Source organism: Chinchilla lanigera, unplaced genomic scaffold, assembly GCF_000276665.1.
Source record: "Chinchilla lanigera isolate Chin_1 unplaced genomic scaffold, ChiLan1.0 scaffold00050, whole genome shotgun sequence".
Taxonomy (NCBI): Eukaryota; Metazoa; Chordata; class Mammalia; order Rodentia; family Chinchillidae; genus Chinchilla; species Chinchilla lanigera.
Window position 1 is genome coordinate 14,755,200 of NW_004955451.1, and position 6,570 is coordinate 14,761,769.

General features: G+C 57.7%; 1 long non-coding RNA gene across 1 annotated transcript; it reads right to left on the bottom strand.

The window, feature by feature from the left end:
* Window positions 1-1,061: 1,061 nt before the first annotated feature.
* Window positions 1,062-4,262, bottom strand: LOC102010017. The gene is made up of 3 exons (XR_262608.2): window positions 3,484-4,262; window positions 2,105-3,414; window positions 1,062-2,003 (listed from the first exon to the last, which is right to left on the bottom strand). It is a non-coding gene; the product is annotated as an uncharacterized LOC102010017 (long non-coding RNA).
* Between the last annotated feature and the right edge of the window lie 2,308 nt (window positions 4,263-6,570).

A 6,570-nucleotide genomic window follows, 5' to 3' on the forward strand; every position in this document is an offset into this window, starting at 1 on the left:
ACAGAAGCTCCCTTGTTAGAAGGGGTGAGGCTCCAGTTCCTTTTGGAATGGCCAGGGCTAGTGTCATCAGGAACTTGGCCGTGTGAAGATGAAACTCCACCAGCAAGCCTGCCCTGCCCAGAAAGAATGGTTGCTCAAGGTGGCACTTGGGAGCCACAGACTGATCCTGGGTGTTTCCCAAGTAGTGGTGGTGCTCGGAAGTGAGTGTATGCCCAAGCAGAGAAGCCCGAAGCCTTCCCTGGCCTCAGCCCCTCAAGAACCTCAGCTTCCCAGACCTCCCCCTTTATTTTTTTTATTTATTTATTTTGACAGGGTCTTGCTATGTAGCCCAGGCTGGCCTCAAACTCACAGTGATCCTCCCGTCTCAGCCTCCGAAGGGCTAGAATTACAACATGTGTTGTAGAATTACCAACCATGCCCAATGGAGAGCCTCTCTTTTAATTCCCACATTTCCTCTCAAGCTCCTCCTTTTCTCCTTCCTATGTTCTTCCTACGAGGAAGGAGGAGACCAGAACAGGTACAAAACCCCAATTCAGAGGCTTGGCAAGCGCAAGGTCTTTAGTTCGATTCCCAGTACCAGAAAAAAAACCAACCAAACAAACAAACAAAAAATCACAAAACCCCAACTCAACCAGTTGAGAACTTCCACTTGGATTGCTCTGGAGATGAGCTGCTGAAGCATCTGAACTCTCTGCTCGAACTCCTTGACTTTGGGGTCTGTGGCTGGTGAGGTGGGGGGGTCAGCCCCCGTTAGAGCCCCGTGTCACTTCTTTCTAGGGGATGCATAAGGACCAGATTGGTTGGAAGTGTGGGAGGCCACAAAGGACAGCCAGGAGTTGAGCACAAAGCCCTGGAAAGAGCATCCAGCTATATACCTGCTGGAGCAATCTGCACTTCTAAAGCCACCACCCTGGATCAATGCTTTTTTTTTTTTCATTTTTTCATTTTTCTTCCTGTACCAGGAATCGAACTCATGACCTTGCGCTTGCCAGGCAGGCGCTTTGCTGCTCAGCTAAATCCCCAGCCCCCCTTTTTTTTCTTTTTGAAACAGTTCTTGCTACATTGCCCCGGTTGGTCTTGAACTTGTGATCCTCCTGCCTCATCCTCCCAAGTAGCCATGCTTACAGGTGTTCACCACTGTCCTCATCACCATATGCCTTGGGGAACTAACCCCAAGGGGGGACCCCACCCACATGGCAGGGTCCGCGGAGAGGCATGCACCGCCTTTGGCAACGGGAGGCTGAGTCCTGGATGACCTTTTTTCTGGCACGGGCTTCTTCTTCATGGTTAGGGCAGCAGTGGCGGCCAGCACGTGCATGGCCAAAGTCTCCCAGCCGAGCTTTGCTGTGTTTCTACCAGAGCCACGGGTGCCGTGCGGGCGTCTTGCCAGGCTCTGCACCTGCCTGCATGGTGTCCTCGAGTCTCTCTGGACAGAGGTGCAGGGCAGAGGGCGTGCGTGTGTGCACGCATGCGCACACATGCCTGGGGAATGTTGTGCCTCCACTTCTTACCCCTGAAACCAGGTCCTTGAGCTCCTGCAGCTCTCTCGGCAGCTGCCTGGAGAGGACCGCGACTCATGACGGGCCTCGTGAGGCGGACCCACTGCGGAGGAGCTGCGGCCCGGGCAGCATCTGGGGCCCTACAGCTCTGGGAGGCTTACGTAAACACTGGCTAGGCCAAGGAGGGAGGGGGTGCCGGGGGCTGCCCGGCCCGGGAAAGAAGGCGCCCCCGCCCCACGGCGGGCTCAGCCTGCCCGAGGAGAAGGAAGGGCCTCGAGGTCCTCCCCACCCCCCACCGCGCCGCCCGGGTCTGCAGCTGCAAGGGCTGCGGGGTCTCCGCGGAGGGAGGCAGGGGAGGGCGAGAGAAAGGATGCAACTTCGCAAATTCGTGATCCTGGCCCCTTTTCTAAATTATGGGGGGGAGGGCGGGAGAAGCAATTTGCCGGAGAGATTTTCAATGCCGCAGGAAGGAGCTTCGCCTCATTAGAATGCGCAGTTTGCACCCTGGAAAAAAAAAAAAAAATCTGTGCTGGTTGCAAAAATGCAGACTCGAGCGTGTAGGGGCCCAGCGGAGATTCAAAAAAAGAAAGGAAAAAAAGCGCTACCTCTGCAATGCAGGATCTGCGAAGTTTCGGCGCGATGAGCGAATGTGGGTCGCGCGCACTCGGGGTGTGCTTGCTCCTGGTAACCTACTGTCCGCCTGACTGCGGCGCGGCGCCCGGCCCGGCCGGCGAGGGGCGCCGCGGCTCGGAAACCGGGTCACCCGCAGGGCCAGGGCAGAGGCTGCAAGTGGGGTCCGGGGTTGGGGTGTCACGTGCGCCCTCCTTCGCTCTGCACTCCAGGCACTTGGCAGGCAGCGTTTCCCCTTCCTGTGCGGCGACCTCGCCGGCCGCTGCTGAAGGAAGGACCCTGCCGCCTGGCGCCAGACCCCCGCACCCACGGCTTCTCTTTGTTCTGATCCCGGGGTGGGCAGTAGCCGCCTGTGTGCGGCACATTCCTTCCTAGGAAGAGGGGACAGGCTCCCCAACATGTGGGGACCCACAGGGAAACCGGATCTGGGCTCTGGGCCAGGGCGGGCTGGGGTGAGGATTCTACGGCTTGGGGAGCCCCTTTGTTCTTGGGGGGCCGGGGCTCCGGGCTGTGTGAACCCCGAGGGCTGTCTGGGAGGGGAGTGTGCCTAGGACGATCCTATCTCCCTGCTGCCGTTTGTTCGCCCGCCTCCGAAGGGACCAGAGGGACAGCAGGGTCCAGGGCTGGGGGCCCGAGGGAGCCCGGTGCCCTCTCGCTCGCCCCGCCTGCCGCCCCGCCCGGCCGCCGGAGGACAGGACTCACGCGGGCCGCCCGGGTCACATGGCCCGGGCATGTGCAGCCTGCTCCATTTCTACCACAACAACTCGCTCATACACAGCCGGCTGCGGCGGTGCGGCGGAGACATGTGCTCGAGGGGGTGGGGCACGTGGCCCTGCCGAGCGAGTGGGGACGGCTGGTGGCTCTGCCGCCTCCCTCCTCGCCACAGGAAATTCCTAGTGCTCCGTGGCCGCCGCCGCCACTGCCGCAAAACATGCTTTTGGGGAGTGATTTTTAGGAAGCATGGAGCTGACGGGGCTGTGTGCAAACGGGGAGCACGGAGCATCAGCCTGAGACCACCCTAGCTGCCCTGGCCGCCGCTTTCTGAGAGCCCCGCGCATCCCGGGCCGAGGGCTGAGAGAAGTCAGGAGCTAAGTCTCCCCGGGCTTCCTCCCAAACCATGCACGGTCGGAGAACCAACCAGGTCCTCGTGATGAACAGAATTTGCCGAAACGATGGTTCTCAGGATCAGCAGTGGGGCGAACCTTGCCGGGGGTGCAGATTCTCGGGCCCCTTCCCTCTGACAGTCAGATGCCAGGGCAGACCCCTTCCGGGCGGCTCTGATGCTCTGGGAAGCACAGAAGTAGGTCTGGGTCCGTCCCTGAGAATACAGCCCCGGACCTGGCAGTGGACCTACCTCCTTCTTTTTTGGCTTCATCTCCAAGTTCATGGTGGTGCACACCTGTCACTCCAGCGCTACCCGGAGGCTGAGGCAGGAGGATTGCCACGAGTTCAAGGCCAGCCTGGGCTACATAGCAAGACACTGTCTCAAACAGAACAAAACAGAAAGTTCAGCCAGAGAGCATACCGGATTTAGTTTGACTCAGAATACTGAAAAGTACAGATCGAGCAACTCCTGTGTGCCCTTGCCCTTCCTGGGAATGGGAGCAGACCGCGCGACGGTGGCGGGGTCAGGAGTTGCAAGGGTCTCGCACGGGCGTGGAGGGTGCGGAGGAAGAAGGCAGGAGAAGGCTAAGCCCCCCTCCGTCTTGTCCACGGTCTTCCTGTCCTGCACCCCGTATTCCGGCAATTGATTGTGGCTTCAATAGTTTTGAGGCTGGAGGGGAAAGCTGGTCCCTTGCCTAATTTTTCTGGCCATGGGAACCCCAAGCTAACTATAGCCTTAGGCTCTTGACTCCCTAGGTGCAACTAGAGGAATAAGATACACACACACACACACACACACACACACACACACACACACGCACACTTCGGATCTCAGAGGCAGCAAAAAAGAGCGAAGTCTCTGAGGGTCACAAGTTCCCTGGGCAAAATGAGTTTCGCAGATACAGAGCAGGAAAAGCCTTTCAATAGGAGAGGGTGGGGACCGCTGGCCTACTCCGGCTTCCTGAGACCCAGAAACTGGGCCCGGAAGAGGCAGAGGGTCCCTAAGGCAAATCCCAAAGGCTCCTGGAATGAAAGTGTAGCCTGGAAAGCGAGTAGAGAATGGAGGACAGACGCACAGCCGCAGGGTCCCTCCCACAGGCAGACGCAGCGGGACGCCAGGGTGGCGGCCACACCCAGCTCTCTCCTCTGCCTCCCTCTCCATCACCGGTGTCTCAGGCATCCCACGCCTGACAGTGGCTCGGAGGGACCCGCCAGCTCCTAGCTTCTCTGTGCTTCCCACTGTCTTTCTTTTTATTCGTTCATTTCGTCTTTTTTCTTTGTTTTTTGGAGACAGTGTCTCGCTGTGTAGTTCAGGCTGGACTTGAACTCACTATGTAGCCCAGGCTGGCTGCGAACTTGCAGTGCTCCTCCTGCCTCAGCCTCTCCTAAAGGTTAGGACTACAAGTGTGCACCATGATGCTTAGCTCATTTTCTCCTCCCCTCCCCCTCCCTCTTTCTTTTCCCTTTTTGGGCCAGTCTTGCTATGTGTACAGCCCAGGCTGGCCTCGAGCACAGCCTTCAGAGTGTTGGAATTGCAGGCAGACCCCCAGCTTCCCTGCTTCGGTTTCGGAGGAACGCAGAATTCTTGCTTCTGCTTCTGTGCAAGGCTTCCTCTCCGTGCCCGAAAGGCCCAGTCCCCAGGCACGGCCAGCCCTGCAGGCTCGGCCGCAGTGACCTACATTGGCTGTCCCCGAGGCCCTGGGCGCGGGGGCTGAGATTTCAGGACCGCACTTGGGAATCTGGCGCGGGACCACGAAGGATGACGTCAGGCGCACAGGCTGCAGAAGTGGCTCGGAGCGACAGGGGGCGCCACGGGACTGAGTCCTCGCTTTGTCACAAGGCAGAGTCTGAGATTCTCCTCCCGCAAATGCGAGACCGTCACTGCGTGGTGAGCCCTTGGCGAAGAGGCAGAGGCCCCCGAAGGGCTTGCTCTCTTCGTTCACGAGACCCCGGTGGTGTCTGCCACTCCCCAGTTTTTCTGAACCTGCCCGATGTGGTGATGGGCTGGAAAGCCTTACTTGCTTGTATTTATTTATTTATTTATTAGTTTTTTTTGAGACAGGGTCTCGCTATGCAGTTCAGGCTGGCCTTGAGCTCACTCAGTAGCCTAGGCTGGTCTCGAACTCACAACTATCCTCCTGCCTCAGCCTCCCCAGTGCTAGGATTACAGGTGTGTGCCACCACGCCCGGCCTCCTATTTTTGTTTGGCTGTTTTTTTGGTTTTTTTTTGTTTTTTTGTTTTGGAGGTTTTTGGTTTTGTTTTTTGTTTCTTGTTTCTTTTCTTTCTTTCTTTCTTTCTTTTTTTTTTTTTGCTTTTTTCCCGTACCAGGAATCGAACTTGCAACCTTGCGCTTGCCAGGCAAGCACTGTGCCGCTGAGCTAAATCCCCAACCCCTGGGCTGTTTCGTTTTGTTTTGTTTTGTTTTTTTGAGACAGGGTCTCACTCTGTAGCTCAGGCCGGCTTCAAACTTGCAGCCATCCTCCTGCCTCAGCCTACTAAGTGCCAGATTACAGTCGTGACTATGATTTCCCTGGTCTTGATGTGGACTGCGTATATGAGTTTAGATTGCTGCTGATTTATTTCAGGGAAATGGAAGCTGAGTTGAGGTCAGATATGCAAAACTCTTTTTTTTTTTTTACTTTTTGAAACAGGGTCTCGCTATGCAGTTCAGGCTGGCCTTGAGCTCACTTTGTAGCCCAGGCTGGTCTCGAACTTGCAATGATCTTCCTGCCTCAGCCTCCCGAGCGCTGGGATTACAGGCGTGCGCCACCACGCCCGGTTGCAAAACACTTTTTACTCGTGTGTTTAACTGTGCAAAGACCAGGTACTGCTCTAGACTCCAGTTTCTGAGAAGGCTCCAGAGGGCGCTCCGGGGATGAATTGTCACGCACAACCGCGGGTTTTGGGACCGGGGCACTGCGACCTTCCAGATCCAGCCATGGGAAAGCAGTTCCGCAGTAGGTGCCGCTCCTCCCGCCCACTGTAAGGCACACGGCTCAGGGTGCCACTGACTCAAATTGTGCATGTTTTGCTCTGGCAAGGAAATCTATAGGTGGTAGTGACCGTAGACGACGGGCGGGTTTGTGCTTAGCAGGGAGACGGAAAGCGGGCAGGCCATGCAGGCCCGGGTGGCCTGGCCATCCTGTCCAAAGGGCTTCCCCTCGCCAAGCCCCACCCTGGAGCCCCGAGCGTCCACAGCCTGGCACACCGCCGGGAGACAGCATTCCTCGGGCCTCGCGCGGCTGGGGGCGGGGATGCGGAGGAAGCTGCAGGCAGGAAATGACCACAGCGCCCAGGGCGCCGGGGAGCCGTGGAGACCCTGCGCCCACGTCCCTC